The sequence below is a fragment of the Temnothorax longispinosus genome, chromosome 9, assembly GCF_030848805.1.
Source record: "Temnothorax longispinosus isolate EJ_2023e chromosome 9, Tlon_JGU_v1, whole genome shotgun sequence".
NCBI classification, from domain to species: Eukaryota; Metazoa; Arthropoda; class Insecta; order Hymenoptera; family Formicidae; genus Temnothorax; species Temnothorax longispinosus.
The window spans coordinates 15,989,637-16,008,368 of record NC_092366.1 but is presented as its reverse complement, the minus strand read 5'-3'; the positions used below and the strand labels follow the sequence as shown (position 1 = coordinate 16,008,368).

General features: G+C 45.5%; 1 long non-coding RNA gene across 1 annotated transcript in view; it reads left to right on the top strand.

Annotated features, from left to right (window-relative positions):
- Positions 1–18,732, top strand: part of LOC139819576 (uncharacterized) — a 159,554-nt gene that overhangs the window by 124,887 nt on the left and 15,935 nt on the right. Inside the window, exon 2 of the long non-coding RNA XR_011733774.1 lies at positions 17,538–17,772. This is a non-coding gene — a long non-coding RNA (uncharacterized lncRNA). The remainder of the gene's footprint in view (positions 1–17,537; positions 17,773–18,732) is intronic.

Below are 18,732 nucleotides of genomic sequence, written 5' to 3'. Positions count from 1 at the left end.
TGTGCGCGTGTGCACGCATAGCATTCTCTATATGTGTGTACGTGCGTGCGCGTGTAGCGCGCGCGCGCGCGCGAACACGCGCAGGGGACTCTTTCTCCTTCCGTTTTCCGTTGCATGTATCTCACCGGCTCACTCGGCCCCTTTCACCCCTTTCCGTTCTCTCCCAGCGCTCTCTACCTCTCTCTCTCTCACTCACTCCGTCGCTGGCCGCGCACTTTTTTCTCGTGTCTGCGGACGAAGATCGGTCGCTTGCCACGAGGAGAGAGGACGAGGAGTGGAAAATGAGAGGGGTCGAGGGAGAGAAAAAGCGGCCGGGGGGACTGGCGGGGGACGGGAGGAGCCGAAAGAGAGAAGCGGACCCGGCAGAAAGAGCGAGAGGGAAACCGGGAGAGCCGAGAGGGTCGATAGGTGGGCACCGACCACCCCAAAAGTCCGCGCACTACCACCCGCCTGGGTACGAAGGGTCGACGGAGGCGACGACGCTCGCTTTATAAATATCTGCCGTAGAACGTTAAACAGTTCCCTCGTCGCTAATGAAAATAGGTATAGAGTCTGGAGTTGGCGTTCGTCTACGCGCGCAAATCTGACGCTACGCGGCGACTATGGCGCGCGTACCTGAGTTTAATTATTTCTTAAAAAGGTCCGTAACGCCCGTGCGTTTTAATAGTTTGGCTCTAGCCCGCCGCCAGCTTTGGCTAGCACCAACCTCTCGCGCGCGGCCGCCATATAAAGCAACTAACGAGATGCACACGAGAGTCGTGACGACCAAAAAATCGCCGACTCTGTGTTTTGTGACAGTGTCGAGCCCCGCTGGGGCCGAGCGCAGCCGGGGTTCGGCTAAATGAGCCGTCTTTGATTTTGGACACGAAGAATGTATTTTTAGCAAATTGTAATTACGCAGTCGTACGTCTTTCTCCTCTTCCGTGCGGTGCGTCAAACAATATTATTTCTCGCGCGCGCACCTGTGCGAGAGCACGAAACGGTATTCATTTACGTTTTCCACATAAAGAGAATATATGTACAAGGCAAAAATGGCGGTAGATGTCCAGTAAAAATAGGCACGAGAGAATACATTTTCACAAAATTATTATCATGCATTGTATAATTACGTGCAGCACGCGGAGAATTGTTCGCGATAAAAAGAGATGCGACGACCCGCAAAATCAAGAAACAAAAAAATAATTGGTTACAACAGAGGAAGCTTGCGATTACTTAATTAATTACCGTACCATTCAGCCTTCTCGTATCTCCCCGGTCTATTTTGATTTTCACGTTTATTTAGATAAATGATTGAGCTCTTGAAACGGGACCGCGCCACAGAATCGCCGCGTACCATAAATCCGTCACTGTCGATTATATTTTCCGTTTTCATAATCAACAACAAGGCAAAGTAAAGGCAACGCGATTAAGGCAATTTTAGTTTTCAATTAAATTTTTTAATATTAATTCTAACATGAAACCACTGCCAGAACCAATCATCTCTTAAATTAAAATTATTTCGTGTGAAATAGCTACGCTTCGCATTGAATCCTATATACTACCCTACGTTCCACATTTGTGAACGTTTCTTTGTCTAAATTAAATGTACAATAATTTACATATATATCACAAAAACGCAACAGATATTAGTGCAAAATATTATTGTTATATTATCGTAATAATGATTGGATATTATTTCATGGTTACACGTGAAACTTTGTACATACTAACAAACGTAAGATAGCAAACCGCTCAGCTTGTGATATATAAGACGTTTTTATTTTCGTATCAACCAAGATAAACATTTCTTGTTGGCATAATTAAGAAAAAGCTTAGTACTCCTGAAGTAAAAGAATAAGTGCGGTAAATCGCAGTACTTATTAAGAATAAGCGAAGCAAGAGAAAAGAAGTCGTCACCGTCGTAGAAGTTATCTCGGCGCGTTATAGTCTGGCTATGAGGACGCCGGCTGACATCTGAGATTTAGAAGCCGCAAAATAACAAAAGCTTAAACAATTTCCGGCTACAAAAGCGGAGCCATTCTCGTGCCCGACGTCGCGCCATTGTTTGCCCCCGCTGGTCACCGGCAGGAGCTGCGGAACTACGGTGAGTCGGGGGTGAGTGGATGGTGCGGGTCACGGAGAGTCGGGGGTAAGGGAGCCTTATAGCGCACCACGTTAATATCTCGCGAATGCAATATCGCTTTAACGACCACGTTGTTCCTGGAAGGAAACGAGAAACTTCTCGCAAAAAAGAAAAAGGAGACTGGCACACTTTAACTCAACCAGCTGGACCTTACAAATGCTCGGCTACGGATACGTTTTGTTTTGAATAAACGAAAACACCATTTCTAAAACATTCACCAACTTCACCATTCCTGAATCGAAGATTTTGATCTTATTATCCTGCAATCCTGGAACCCCCTGCTGCTGAATATTTTTTAAATTTGCATACTGATATGATCGTGTACTTAATATTGTAGATAATTTTATAAGTCTGTCTCGAAATTTCTAAAAAATTCTAAAATTTCTAAAATTTCTAAAAATTTCCTAATTTTGTATCGTGTCCTAAAAATATTCGCAATAACGATAAAACTACGTTTTATCTTAATTCCTAGACATAAATAAGAAAGAAATATAACTTCTTAAAAGTGTATATATGTATATATTTCATTCATATTCTCATAGTGAGACAATACAAAATGGCCTCTTTAGTGTAATACTAAAAAACAAGTAAAGAAAGGGCAAGCGTGAATCAAACGTGCCTCGATTAATGTCTTAACATGTACAATGAAGATATTAATTATTTTAGCTTGTTGTAATTTTAAGTTTACGAAGTCACTTATAATGAGCAAGTGCTTTTGACTATCACTGATTCCTCTCGCGGTACCAATGCAACCAATTCAGCGTATACATGCTAACGGATATTGCGCATATTGCATGTCACGTCGCCAACTTAGGTATATTTCGGGGCAACTGTATCTTTGCATAATCCGCTCCTTACATCTATGACGGGCTCGCATAAAGGGCGATACGTGCAGTGAGATATCAAACGGACTGCAGGGAGGAGAGGCGTACGTACGTACGTACGTACGTACGGCGTTGGTGGTCGCTGGCGTTGCAGCGCCGCGGACGACGCTTTTATAGTGGTGGTGCCAGCCAGAGATGGTAGTGGTTCGGGCGACGGTTATCAAAATTGCGCGTGCCATTATAATTTTAAAGCCGGCTTTCCTCGTAGTACCGTCGCCTGGTCGTTGGTCCAGGAGGCAGGGGGCGGCGGAGGGGTGGTGCAGAACGACCGGGGAAAGAGAGGCTGGCGAGAGAAGTCCGTGGTGGACATAGGTAGAGGAACAGGAAGGCGGAGGTGGAAGAGGATGGCGGCGGCAGTGACGGCGACCGAGGCAGGGTGGTCGAGGAGGACGGCGGGGTTGGCTCCATGCACACTGGGGATTGAAGTTCGGGACGACCAACCGAGGGGGGAGGAGGAGGGGGACGGCGGGCGAGGTGGAGAAGGACCGGCGAGGGTGGGTCATTTATTTCCCTCTCGCACGGCATAATTTATCGCGAGGATTTTCGCGAGAGCACGCAGAGAGCGCCGCGATAGAGGAAGAGGCAGGTAGGCGTGTGTAGAAAGAAGAGAACCGTAAGAGGGTCGGGCCCGGTGGGAAGGGTGGATAAAGGGTGCCGCCGTCGCTGCCGCTGATGCTAGCCGCTGGCGGTATCAAGGAACCGATGTAAATGGAGGCGAGGTGTATACTTATCCTACATGCCGGCTCTTACACTTTACGCTCGATGAAAGAATCGGGTCGAAAAGAAAGGAGCAAAAATGCGAGAAAGCGCGGGTCATTAATGAAAGAAGCCTATTGATAGCCTAACCGTTGAGATATCAGTTACATAAAAATGTAACGTAAAAATTATTGGCCTTTTATTATCGCTAGAAAAGCAAAGCGTCTTTATTCATATGCATGTCGGGAATAATTCTTTCAAGTATACGCATGCTGGTAAATTTTGGTACCGCAGAACGTACCGATAATAATAAAAAATATTTGCTTATTATGCATAACAAATGGTTTTATAATCTTGAACTCACAACAAGCCAAAATAATTAATCTATCTCCATTCTACGCATATAAGACGTTAATCGAAACATGTTACTTTACATAAACGTATGCCCATTATTATATTGCACAGCTCCTCATACTGCTGAGTACTTTATCACGTTGCTACCAGCCTGGAAATATTTAATTACATTCATTATTTAAGTATTTACTCTCCTCCATTGTGAAACCAGAGAATTAATATTAATTACTTTTCGCAATTAAACCCTTAAAACAAAGAATCGCTTGATTAACATCCGATTATCGACGAAAAAAGTATTATTCTCAAAAGCTAATAAAGTTAAGCTTGAGTGCCCGGAGTTCAACCTCATCTATATACAAATCGATCACACGTAAATTCTATCGGGGTAATTAATAATTTATCTCAAGTCTCTCTTACATGTGAATAACCTGTCTGCTAACTAAACATGTATTAGTAATGCTATTAAAATTATCTGCCTTCTCTATCGATGCTCTAACAATTCTTTTTCTATTACTTCTTGAATAAATAAATCTCTCCATCTGTATATGCACGGAAATATAATTATAGCCAGTGAAATGTTAATTGTTCTAATTTTAACAGATTACACGCCAGCGAAAAAATTTTTTCCAACGCCACGTTCGACGGCCGTTTGATATTCTCCGTGAGTTAGTCGGAAAAAGGGCGTGATAGCCCTAACCGCGTGACACCATCATTGATTTTCGTCCACGCGGAAGAGGTTACCCCTGGCGAAGGCACGTAGAGAAAAGGGTGGACGGTAGGATCAAGGACGACAAGAAAAATGTGGCGAGCTTCTTCGTAAGCGCAAAAAAAAGGAAAGCCTTGAAAAAGCCATGTCTTTCTGGCCAGACATGAAGCTTTCCAACTAACAAGGATCAGAAATAACGAGATAAGCTTAAAGAGATTTTAGTAAATCTAACAAATAAAGAACCATGAGAATAAACAAGACATTGAGGATATCCGGAGGAATAGATTTTACTTTAAAAATGAGGCGGATAATTTCAAATGGAATTTTAAACGCTAGTGCATTCAGTTTTATGAGTTATAAATATATCGTAATTGTATAGACAATCGAAATGTCTCTTTCTCAGATATATTATATAAATATCGTATTTAGTTATATTTTGTCTATATTTATCAAAGCTTTGTAAGATAATTAAATTACATGCAGAGAAAAATATAAATAATTATCAAATATGTATAAAACATTACTTGATAATATCAGGATGTCACAGAGATTTTATCGCAGGATTAAATTCTCAGTTAATTTTATTTATAAGTCGCAAGCTGTCTTGCGCCTCGTGAAAACCAGGAGAAAACTGAAGGCGATAGTAAAACGACGTGATAGTAAGTGACGTACGCGTGACCGTATGAACCTATCATTGATTTCCGTCAACGCACCGGTGGTTAACCCCAATAGAGGAACAATGTCGGGGCAAGAAATACGAAAAAGAAGAAAACGTCGGCGCTACCGCCGCAATATTTCGTGCGGGACAGGCCGGAACGAGGATGTCGCGGACAAGAAACGGGGTGAAGTTACGGCGCGGGGCGGAATTCGAATCGATTCGGAAGCCTTGAAAGTCTAAGGGATGTTGTTCCGAAATTGATCCTCGGCACACGGCGCCATCGTCCGCGTAAAAGTTGCGTACTGCGCACACCCCTGCACCGAGAGCCCCTTCTACGAACCCCTTTCCCACCCCTACGATGGCGGAATGACGAGAGCTGCCGTGCGAGGGGACAAGGGGGACGGCGGCGAGGGGGGCTCGGTGGCGGGAAGCTACCCTGGTGCGACCTCAGAGGGGAAAAATACACACGTCGAAGTGCGCTGCTCGCGAGGGTGGCGGCGCAGCAGCAGCGCCGTCGACGCTGATGGTGGAAAGGTGGGTAAAAAGTGCGGTGAGTCCGGATTGGACCGTTATCCTGGGGTGGGGCACCTTCTGGATCCCCGCCGCTGCCCCCCGCGCGTCCGCTACCACTCATCGCGCCGCCGTGGAAACTACCCTGCCGTCGTGGAAAAGCGGCGTCCCCCCCCTTCCCGCGCGATCCCACCGCCTTCTCCGCCGAAAATATTCTCCCTCTGCGAGGAGAGAGCGAGGGCACGGTCACCCCTGCGTACATCCCTGAGCCCTTGCGGAATTCTGATCTTGCTGAGACAACGAGCCTTGGGAAATTTCGACGGGACAAAGGATCGTTAATTTTGGAGCGACTCTTTGGCGTGGACGTTGGAAATTTTAGATAACGGATAATCGCCGGCCGTTACTTCCTTAGCAATGCGTTATTAATGCCTTTAATGAGCACCGGCGATAAATCGCAGCTGCACTTAACGATCTTCAAAATGGGGAAAATTCAGACCACGATGCGTGCTCGCTGTTTCGTATACAATGTATTTCACCATGCAGTCGCTTCTTCTATTTATAGATTTTAATTTTCACTTTGCGGATGTTAAAATAACGCCATTTTTTATTTTATCTCTTAAAATTTCGGTATTAAATCTAAGTAAGCGTTTATCTAAAGTACGCTTGGAATCAACGAAAGACCAAAATATTATTACCTATTTCCGTTACTGAAATTTCATCTGCCAGTTTTGTAACATGAAAAACTGCACGGCGTATTTTCTACATATTTCTACGGCGAAAGGCGAAAGATACATACATAAAAACAGCCACCCCAAAAATAAGATTCCCAATTCTTTCAATCAGCTATGTTCATATTGACAGCGGCGCGAGAATTGACTGGCACGAAAGCTCTAAAGTTCTATTCCAAAGGAAACTAGGAAACTATCTATAGAATATTGGCTCTACATACTGACCGGTGATATCTTTGAAGGTATGGATCGCGCGAAAGGACGTCGCATGGTCCTGCGGAGGGGGAGGAAGGGGTGGGAACGGGGGAAAAACGCCGCTAGTTGCGAAAGGCTCCTTGTCGCCTAATGGAAATTCCACGTTTTGTCGCGAGCGAACGGACGGACCGACGAGTCGGCGGGCCACTCGGAAAACGTAAAAATTGTCACTTTCAGCCGGCGCGCTTTGCATAATGCGCGTTACGCGGGGCGATCAGCATTCATAGAATAATTTCGTTCTAGAGATGCGGGCATGCGAGCGCGAGCGGGTACGCGCGCGCGTTGGCGAACGCTTTCGCGACCTATCTGTCCGCCACGGCTGACAGGTTTTCCGCGGACCCATTTTAATTATCTCATCCTCCGAATTATTCGCTCGAGAGAGCGCGACCTGCCTTCGGAAACAGCCGAAAAACTCTTTTTTTCCATTAATCTGTCTGCGCCGTTCCGTCTCCGGATGAGAATGTCCAAAGGCGAGTCGCAGGGATATTGAAAGGCGAATGTCTCTTTCCCGTTCCGTGAAGCGAATCATATCGGACGCACTGAATACGACGATTCTGCGCACAATAACGATATACGATTATGATACGATAGTTATAATTGCGATAGTTATAATAGAATTGTAGTAGACGCAAACGGCTGACATTATTATTTATTCATAAATACATTCTCGATATATTTAAAGATTGGCCAAGATATTAGTCAGCAAGAAACATTACTTTATGCAAAACGTTATGAGAACACGGGTACGTTTGCAGCACTTCATATAAAATAAAATAATTTTCCTCATGTATGACTAATACATTTGTAACCTTTGCTTCGATAGATATTCATGTCTCGCAACAGATTTTTCTAGCAAGCTTGCTTCCTCTAGACTATGTGGAATATTATATATATTTCGCTCCCTGTGCGTATCATTACATATTTATATACGACTGATATTCTAATACTAACGCCAAGGAAATTTCAACATGAGGCAGTTTACGCCGAGCGTGGACATGCCCGAAGTATAAAAGAGTTGCGTCGCTCTGAAAGGCAAAAGGAACTTTGGTGATGAAAATTCTTGCATCACGCAAACGTCCGTGACGCTGCCGTTTCCGCTTTTGCAATTTCACCGAGGAGTGTCACCGGTCGCCCTCGTCGTCGTCAAAGGAACCCGAAATGCGGAGCCCCGGGACGGGCAGACACGCGCATACACATCGCGCCGCCTTTCTGCAGGACGCTTACAGCTTACGGCGTAATTAAAAGCCCAATTTATTCGTCGCGCGCACCGGCACCAAAGACGGCTCCGTCTCATTCACGAAATCGCGCACGGTCGAGCGCTCTTGCACAATTAGCAGCGTCGTTTTCGACCGTCGCGATGCGAGACGGCGGCGACGCGACGCGACGCGACGCTGCGCGGAAAAACGAAGCACGCAGGGGGAGAGAGAAAAAAGGTCTTTCCAGATCGCAACATACCCCGTGCGCAACGCGCGATAATTAATCAAGCTAAGAAAACCGTACGTGAATCGTTCGTCGACGTAGGGAGCAGTTGAGCCGAGAGAAAGAGAAGCGGTTGCACGAGGTTCCAGAAACGGGGTGCAAGACTAGGGGGGTTGATACTAAACAGAGAGGTGGCAGCAGCTTGTAGGCAGGGAATTTGGCGGGAAAAACGAATTCGAACACGACGTTGGGGAATGAGCGAGAGGAGCAATACATCACGTTCTTCTGTTAGTAGAGACCAACGGCGGAGAGAAAAACGTGGCGGTGGAAAAAGGAAAGAACGAACGGAAGGACCCATGGGTCCTTGCGGGGGTGTTCACGTGATCTTCGTCTCTCTCTGCGTGTGTCGTGCGCATTTTTCTCGCTCGTACCGACACTCTTTCCCCTTCTGCGCTTTTTTTAGACGAGTACATCCCGGTAGGGGGGAATCAACCCTTCACCCGTAACGACGCACCCCCACCAAGCACGATCCACCACCACCACCGCGACCAGTCGAGGGCGAGAGGGCCGCAGGCACGGACGAAGGGTAATTTTTAAAACGCCGCTTGCGGGAAAATAAAAATTAGCTGGGGAGGGAGAGGTACCATCGGTCTTCTCCCGAGGGGAAAGACGGAGGGAACGACGAGCGGGAGGGCCAACGTGTTCGACGAGCGAGCGGGAACGAGACGGACGGATAGACGGACGTGGAAAAAAGCCGGGGGTGGAGGCTCATTTTTCAGAAGGAGAAAAAAATTCGGGAGGGTGGAGGTCAGAATCCCGAATGGTTCGTGGTGGGGATTTCAGTCGCGGGAGGGGGGGACGCAAAAAAAAGCTATCGGGAGAGTGCGGTACCCCTCCAACGTGCCCCCCTCGCCCCGCGTACCCTTCGCGCGCGGCTTCGGATCGGAGAAATTTACAGGGTGTTCCAGAAGGTATCGTTCCGCCCGCATTTGTTGGCGCACGCGATGCGTCACGTGAGGTAACACGTTATAGTATGCCGACCGATCAATTTGGCGGGAAACGATCGAACCTTTCACGGCTCGAAAACCCGATTGACATGTGACAGATTGGCCGTCGCGCCCACCACGAGCGTTGACCTACTCGCATATAATGAATACCGAGACGGGTACTTAAGTGAAATAATTCGGCTCGCATCTAAAATCATTTCCAATACAGGAAATTGAATCGCAAGCTACTGTGATAACAAGATACCGCAAAACACAAAAATCTGAAAAATCTAAGAAACCTGATGAACGGCTTATTATAATTGTCATTTAATTGTAAGTTGTGCAGTAAATGCTTCGGAAAATTCATTAAATATAAAATAAATTTAAAAAAAAGAATGTCTTTGAAAAGATTGTTGATACAGGATTAATGTCGAGCACTTCTTATTACGTTTCTAGGATCTAGTAATTATTACCTGGAAAAGATCGTACCGCGTAAAGTGATGACAGCTCGTGTTTCGCCCTCTCTCATCGGGCAGGTATAGAGAAATTTATAGGTTGTTCCCAACAGCTATCACACTTTGCGCAGATTTATTGGCACGCGCGATGTGTTCGCGGAGATGTTCGCTATAGCAAAGGGAGAACTACACAGTTCAATTAATTTTATAGGGGAGCATATAGATTTTTGACTTGTGTATCCGTTGTTACTCCGAGAAAGATAAATCGAGTAAAAATTACTAGACCGAGAGAAGAGGAGGAGAGATCGAGCGTTGTTTTAGAATGCTATTTTTAAATTCTTGTCTAAATAATCGCGAGCAATTTATTTCGATATACCCGTAACGGTGCGCATATCATTAATTTATCTCAGATTAATGTCAACTACGTCCATCTTCCGATGTTAAATCGCTGGCGCCACATTGGTAGCGTCATTCGATCGAACTAACCGCATCGTTACCGTCCCTGGAGGAAAAATCATAGGTATTTTGGCGTCACCAAAAGTATCGGTCTGTACATGTTTATTGGCACATGCGATGCGTCATGGGAAATCGCGTTATAGTGCAGGGATCGGTTTGACGGAAACCCACCGATATTTCCACGACGCAAGTTCGGTCGCGCCGAATAGCAGTGCAGTGCTGGACGATATAAATTCACTATCACACAGATTTGCCATAGCGCGCGATACAACGTGGAATAATATGATACATCTGGAAGATTCTAACAAGAATAAAAATGAAAAAATAAGAGAAGAACTAATCATTTCTTAACGCGTTAAAATTTGACATTGAAAACAGGCAGTTTCTTTAAAAGCACTTTTTCCTTTACGATTCATCCGCACAAGAATATAAATATGAAAATAATTATGCAGATAAAAGACGACTGCATTTTAATAATTAGAAGAGTTACATCAATTAAACGGTAGCGTGTTTTTCTAATTTATTCTGCGAAAAGTCGATGCTTTATCCATAAGGACTATTATGATAGACGTCGCTACAGATACGCCTCCGCATGTTATTGTACGGAAACAAAAATATTAACTAATATTCTTCCTCCACTAAAATCAAATAAAGTGATGCAATTTATTAAAATGTTTGCGTAAATTTCATTTCGTGCCATCGTCACAAATGAAAGGAACGTCTTGCTACATTTTCGCATCAAACGTGTTATCGCCGCCAATTAAAAATTTCCAGCTTGCAAAGTACTGCGCCGAACAACGAAAATCGCGATGTTTCGCGCAGAAACCAAGATAAAACTCAACCATCTAATATTGAAAAAAAATCCTATCGCGAGAAACTTCATCGATCCTTCCGGAGGATCCGAAAAAGCTCAAAAGCGCGCGTCCGCGGCCTACGGCGACTAAAATGCACGGATGGAAATTATTTTCTGCATTACACTCCCCCGTCCGCCTTCTTCCATTGCGAATCATATCCTAGTCCAATGCTGCGCGCAGCTCTCACACTCCTGATTAAGTTACTCTCCATTCTCGCGCGAACGATCGTTCGCATGTCGAGAACTGCTCCGCGCACATTCGTAATTCGTAGCAGGCCGCACTTAGCCGCACTAAATTGCGTTCGCGAATCTCGTTAGGCAGCGTTTCTAGTCGGGTGCGACTGCTGTTCCCGCAATTTCGCAGTGGGTAGTCGTCCGAAGGACGCGAAATCGTCCTGTGATTCACGAGAAACTGAACAGATCTTCCACGAACAATTTGAACAATAAATATCGTTTCAGTAATATTATCGCGAGTCGTCTGTCGAAAGTTTCGGGGGAATAATCGAAAAACAAAGCATACGACATGATACTGATACAGTTATTTAATACCGTATAATATATCGGTGTCCGTGACTGAAAATAATAACCGATACCGCACGTATTTATTCGTATCGAATCTCAAACTGTAGCCATAAATCAAATTTGTTTCAATAATTAGTTAAGTAAGCCCTTTAAGGCAGTAAATTAATGCCGATATTGAAATTGCGCGATCGTATTTCATCGTCTGCAATTCTCATCACTTAACGACGTCACAGGAGCGTAATGTTCTTGAATAATTTTCCAGCGTGACAGTCTTAATACGAGCTAGCGCACGCCCACTGCGTAATTCGAGCTTCAAAAGAAAAATTCGACGCTGAAAACATTGACTATGTCACCGGATATTTTATCTCAGAAGCGGATAGATCGTTATCGGCGGTACGCTATATTGTCAAAATTAGAACTAAGTCCTTTTAATGAAATTTAACGCGCCACTCCATAAAGACTAATTTTATTTAAATCAAAAAAGAAATATGCTCTATTTTGAAAAATTAATATTTTGTAACTATATATATAAAACGTGCATGTATCAATATACACGGCGCGAAAGTGTACACAATATTTATGGTTATAAATTTAAAGAAGAACGAGAATACAGAAACGCCCGACGAAAATCGATTGCGAAGGAACGATGGAAGCGCATAGCGGCGATTTTCTTCAATTATATTTCGCGACATTTGCAATAATACAAAGTACATACTCTAGAATCCCATCAAACAGCAGACACTCGCACTTAATGCACATTTCATTGTATCGTTATAACCATCCCTCGGAAGATCGATGGGATAGCGCTGCATGGCAAATTCGAATACCGGTATCGCGTTCGTTATATAACGTACTTCCTGATGATCAAGGAAATTGAAGAGTCACATAGTTGAAGGGTCTTTCTAGCACGAAAACTAAAATATAACGCGAATGAAAACACGCGGACGTTATACTCGCGCTTTTGTTTTTCTTCTATTTCGTTTTGTGCCGGATACTCTAAAACCCACCGCGAGTTTAATTTTAATGACGGACTCTCTTTGATCAAGCTGGAGTCGACTGAGGTATTTATAACTCGCCGCATTATTTAATCGTAATACTCTAATGAGGATCTAATATTCGAAATTATTCGTGAATTAGATTTTTATCGATTTGTCTCGTACACGCACACGCAAATAATATGCATTCTATGTGGATACAGTGACAGCTGCATCGCGAGCCGCGCGCGCGTATTAGTTCTATTACATTTATATTCCCGACATATTCTCCCGATTCGTTTCTCGTGTGTAGTAACAAACGGCGGGGCGCACGTAGTTACTGCATTATCCATATGCAAAATAATTACGAATGGCGGTGCATACGCGGCGGAATTTTATGTAAATCCGAAATCGCGGGTGGCCCGGCCCCGTCTTAAACCGTCTCTCCCCGTCGGTGTTTTATTTTCGCAGAACGCCAGCTTAATATCCTAATTAATGTAATTTGGTTTCTATACCGGGAGCAACTTCCTCTCACCACCGATTTCTCGTGCGTCCCCCTCACTCCCCCGTGTCGCCCTCGTCCCCCATTTACTTCGGCTTCTCCACCCGACGGCAGCCACCCCCTTTCCGGCCACCGAACGACCCGATGGTCATCTAAACTTTTCCCGTAATTAGTTATAAATTTCATTCCCGTTCTACGTAACAATATTCCTATGCGACCTCGCTGGAACACCGTGTAGTGGTGGTCGCGCGGAGCAGGAAATGCTTGGGGAGTGGGAACGAGAGAAAGGGGGATGGAGGAGGACGCGCACAGGGAGAGAGGGATAACTTTAGAGGAGAAAAAAAAACGAGGAAGAAAGACGAGCGAGATGAGAGGGAAGGAGACGCTGAATTTCGCTTCCCGCCAGCAGTAGTGCCTGTCAGAAGTACGGAGGAAGGGGTGAACGCCCCAAGAGGAGGGATGGATGACACGGCTGGAGGGGGGTTGATGGAACCCGGACGATCAGAGAGAGAGAGAGAGAGAAAGAGAGAGACGGGCGAGGTGGTGTAGGCCAGCAACGGGGTCGGCAAGGGGGATGGCGAGGCAGCGCGCGCTAACGAACGAACGAACGAACGAACGAACGAACATGGTATAAAGAGAGCAGGATGGAGAAAATTCGAGCCCTCTACATCCTCTAACCAAGTGGAGGAGCCTGGTGGGGGCGGCGGCCATTTTGTGAGCCGCGAAAAACAGCCCTCCCCGAGATAGCGCGAAGGGGGTTTCTGCCACTGAACCCAGCGACCGCCGCTCCCCTCCCCCACCCATCTAGGCTCTCTTTCCTTCTCTCTTCTCCTTCCTCCAACCATACCTCCAAGAGCCATCCTCGAACCCCTTGCGCCCTTGCACACGTACACGCGCATTTCTCTCGGGCGCTCTTATTCGCACCGTACTTCCTACGACCCTGTATTAAGAGCAAAATGTGGACGAACATTAGACACTAACGCTCGTTTAAAAATACATTCGTATTTGCGAACTCTCTGGCAGTCGGGCTCGGCTGCGCGGCATAAAGAAAGCCGAGGAGCTTCGTTGCGAAGCGTATAGTAGAATTGGTCCAGCGCGAAATTTTTTCGACGGAAATGAAACTTCTACTCTGCCGCTTAACTCGATTAATCGAAAAAAATAAGTCAGCTCCGTAGAAATGTATTTATTCGGCTCTTATTTTACGGAAGGGAATAATTCGAAATATATTTGAATCATTTTTACGAACAGCTGTATCGTGATATTTTGTAATGTTTCGTAAAAATTATACGAACATTTGTTTTGGATGAAATTCCGAAGATTCTGCGAATTAATAGATACAGTCCGGATGAGATTTAGCTAGAAATTTAAGAGATGGTTTGAAGAGACGCGCATTATTAAAATAATGATGGCAAAATAATTTAAGAGCGCGTGAACGCGATGATTTTGATTTTTAATTAACGGCGAGTTCGTCGACGTGCAATTATATACACCTCGGTGGTCTCACGGGCGCGATATGTAATATAACACTTAACGCGGAATTCATTATAGCGAAATAAACGATTGAAATATATTATACTTAATTAGCACATTGTCGAATGCCGCGGCAAGACCTCATAACCCACATTTTCGCAAAATCAAATTATTGTTATTTTCGGAATCACCTGTTGGCAATACCCAATCCAATAATACCTCACGTCCCGCAGAAATCACACGGCCACCGGCCGCTATATTTCTACGCGACGATTTTTCGATACATCGCAGAATTCGTTTGCGGCCAGATAACGTAGTACCGTAATCAGCGTTTCGTAACCCATGGATCTAGATTACGCAATCGAAAGTTAGATTACGCCCTTCTCTTTTTATTCCCAAATCTTTTTTTTATTAGAAACTTCATTTTTTAAGACTGATTAAAATTGCAGATAAATGTAATTCATATAATTCTTTCAACAAAATTTTACTCGAAACACGATATTATTATTACGATCAAATGCTTTTGATCATACGATCAAAAAGTTGACCTTTCCAAAGATTAACCGACTTTAAAATGTCTGTGTTTTTACTTTTAAAAATGCATGTCATAGAACGTATTTTATATTAAAAATGAATGAAAGAACCGGTTGCAAATTTTCAAAAATGTCAGAGAAAGTTACACAAAAAATATCCAATAACATGATATAACAAAGTATGATATAATTATACTATAATAATCATAATACGACATAAAATGCATATTTAATTAAGAAATTCGCATCTAGAAACATTCGAGATTTTACGGATTTTGAAGAAAAAAAAGAACACATCAGGAGAAACATGAGGCGATTAACCACTTTTATACGCCAACACGTAGAACCGAGCTTGCTAGATGGCGGTCGACCCTCAGCCGGAGGGTGAATTTTTTTCGGTACGGAGTGCCTGTGCGGCACGTCACCCTTAGCGCCCTAACCGCCGCGGCCGATCGGCTGTCGAACAGGTTTTCTCGATCGGGCTGGGAGAGGGTCGGTCTGAAAGCCGCAGGTGCAACGAGCGAAAAATTGAAGCCGTCCCCCGCCCCCCTGCCCCGGTCGGCGCGAGGGCACAGGACTCTATTTGGTGAGGTTTTTGCCCTTCGGAAGGGCGACTCGCGCGTGAGTCCTGAGACCGCGCGCGAGTTGCCGCGAGGGTGCGTGAAAAACAAGGACCGTAGGTAACCTCGGCATAGACGGCAAGAGGGAACGGACGGAACGGGAAAGACAGACGGAGGGCAGGGAAATGCCGTGGGACAATCGAATTCGCAACACGGTCGCCGGTTCTAAACGATCTGTCTTCCTCGTTTCTCTCGCTCTTATTATCGCTTCGCGCCAATCCTTGTTCCCTCACTTTCTCCATCCTTCCGCGGTTTTCTCTTCCAACTTGTCCCTGCGCCCTCCCCTCCTCAACACGGTCTGTCTCCCGTTCGCATTCTCGAAGGCAACGAGGGCATTACGTCCAATTATACAAGAAGCTTTCAGCAGATCAAATTCGGGACGGCGGAGTTTTGATCACGACCCAGAAGAGCGGCTTGGATCAATTAAAACGAGGCCCTCTTGTTGCCTCGTGTACCCCCCCGTAAATTCGTTTTCGCGGTATACGCTCGCGCGAGGACTCCGCTTTCTTGCTTTACCCTTTTGATCGGGCTCACCGGACCGTGAGGCGGTCCCTTCAACTTCGCTCAATTGCGGTCCGCGCTTAGAATTGACTGATTGGAAGTGACATTCGTCCCAGCTAAAAAGAATACAGTCGCAATCGCGATAAAAATTTATCTGCCGATAGATCCCATCGATCGCGTACTCTGTTATCACTCGAGCAAACTCGGTCGCGCGCGACGCAAGGATACCCGGTTCTTATTATTCGATCCATGCGTCGTTTGCGCGATATTACTTCCGCGCTATTGAAATTCTTATCGCGCGCGGCGCCATATATTCGCGCAAAATATTTCCGCGTCGTTCTTCGTGTACGACGCGCATAGGCGTTTATTCAGTCGGTAAGCATTAACGTGGACGGCGACAGCGACTACGAGGTCGTCACGAAAATTACCTATGCGGGGTGGAGAATTACTTATGCGGGGTGGGTACGGCGGGATACGGTGTAGGGATGCAGACGATGTGAAAGCTCAACTACCGTGGAAAAATAAATGTGCCGTCTGGCCCCGAGGGTGAGTTAGCCGTGCAGATCGCAGTTTCAGGGAAACTGCGCTTAAATTACGGACGAGCGGATTAATCGCGTTTGTCTTACGTGACCTGTCCGAGGCCTTGTGGCTGCCTTGCAAGACAAAATTAACTCATTCGCTATCACGAAGGCTCACCGGGACTGCGCCGTGGAAATAATTCTTGTTTGTATTTTACTGCTCGTGCACGACACAGAGTACGCGACTGGACGACGTTGTTTAAATGCTTTTACGACAGTTTTCAGATACTTTTGCAAAGCAAAGACACGTTTGTTTCGTTCTAAGTAAGCAAGGTGCAAAAGGGGTAAAACAGAGAAGATTAAATTACTTATGAGATCCATTCGGCACGAAATTCATCGGTCCCAGCGGACTCATCTTTTTTGTGAAGGGGGAAGGGGGTTACGGAAGCAGAATATGGCTCGTTTCTGCTCGTACTTCGCGGCCTTGCGTGGGAACGCGCACGGCGACGCGGCTGGCGCGAACGACGACCCATTGGCGTAAACTGCACCGTAAACTGCATCGCACTCCAGCCTTTACGAGCGATCGAGCAATTACAGGTCGACCGTGATGGCAGCTCCGGAGCAGGTCGTTTCGTCGGCGGCATAGCATTGCACGGCCGACCTTTGTCTACCAGCCTTGTTGTTCTTACGTATCCTCCCTCCCCCCCCCTTCCCCCCGCGCTTCCCTCATGACTGCACGCAACTCAATCGCATCCACCCCCTCGACCTCCCCCTCTCTCCCTCTTTTTCTCTATATCTATCTGCTTTCCCCGCAGACCACCTCGTCGACCACACGCCGATAAACAATGAATACATGAATATGAAAATTTTCATGAGAATTTGCCGGTGTATGTACGCACCGCGCTGGAACCTCGAATGAACGCACTACGCAGTAGCGACACGACGGCGTTGTACTCGGCTGCATCATCGCGGCATCGCATCAATCTGAGCAAGCGGATCCTGTGCCGATCGGAAACTTGTAAATCTGCGATAGCACGACTGAAAGTTAAGGTAAGAATTTAAAGATGAGTGCAAAAATCATCTTTCGTATCTATCCCTGATTTCGTTGTTCAGATCTTTTTTGCTATCTCCACCCCTAATACGGTGTTGAATTAAACAAATGGCAGAATAATAGCGCAGTGATATAGATAAAAAAATCATCTTTAAAAGATTTACACAGATTAAAAATTAAAAATTACTATACGGGATTTACTTACGAATCGTACAAATCTCATATAAAATTGCGCAAATAAAAATTCTGATAATCGATTTAAAAAAAACATTATTTCTGCATTCGCATTTTTGACGAATAAAAAATCTCTGTCTCTCTCTCTCTCTCTTTCTCTCTGTCTCTGTTTGGGTATATAATATCCCCGAAATGTTGAAAACTGATAATACCAAATGTATGCGTAACAAATATTTTACAGTTCTACATGGGCACATTGCATTTGTAATTCAGGAGACGTATAAATCCAGTCAAGAACTATCAATTCCCTTCAAAACATCCAAAGTTACAAAAAGCAACGGGTCTTCGTCCAATTAGTACGACCAAAAGCAGATACTCGTTGCAGACGCAAATTCTCAAAAAATAAAAAAAAAACAGATCTGCCATGCCTAGCCCGCGTATGAAAAGAATCGACATTAACGCCGATAGAAAACAAACCGCCGACGACTGCACTCGCGTCGCGAGGGGGAAAAAATGCAGCGCAGCGCAGCGCACCGCACAGAGGGAAAGAGCGCAAGAGAGAGAGAGACAGAGAGACCGAGATGAATATGCGGCTCGGCGAGCATCGGTGCGTTTATTCTTCCGCTGCAGGGCGGCACGTCGGAACATCGGAACGTGGCGGAAGCGAGCGGAACGGGCAGAGGCCTCCCGTAATAACAGATGTAAATTACGTGCGTACACGTACGCGCGCAGGTACATACCGAAGGGGGCCGTACGTGTGCCGTGCGTGTGCGTGACGGCGCGGA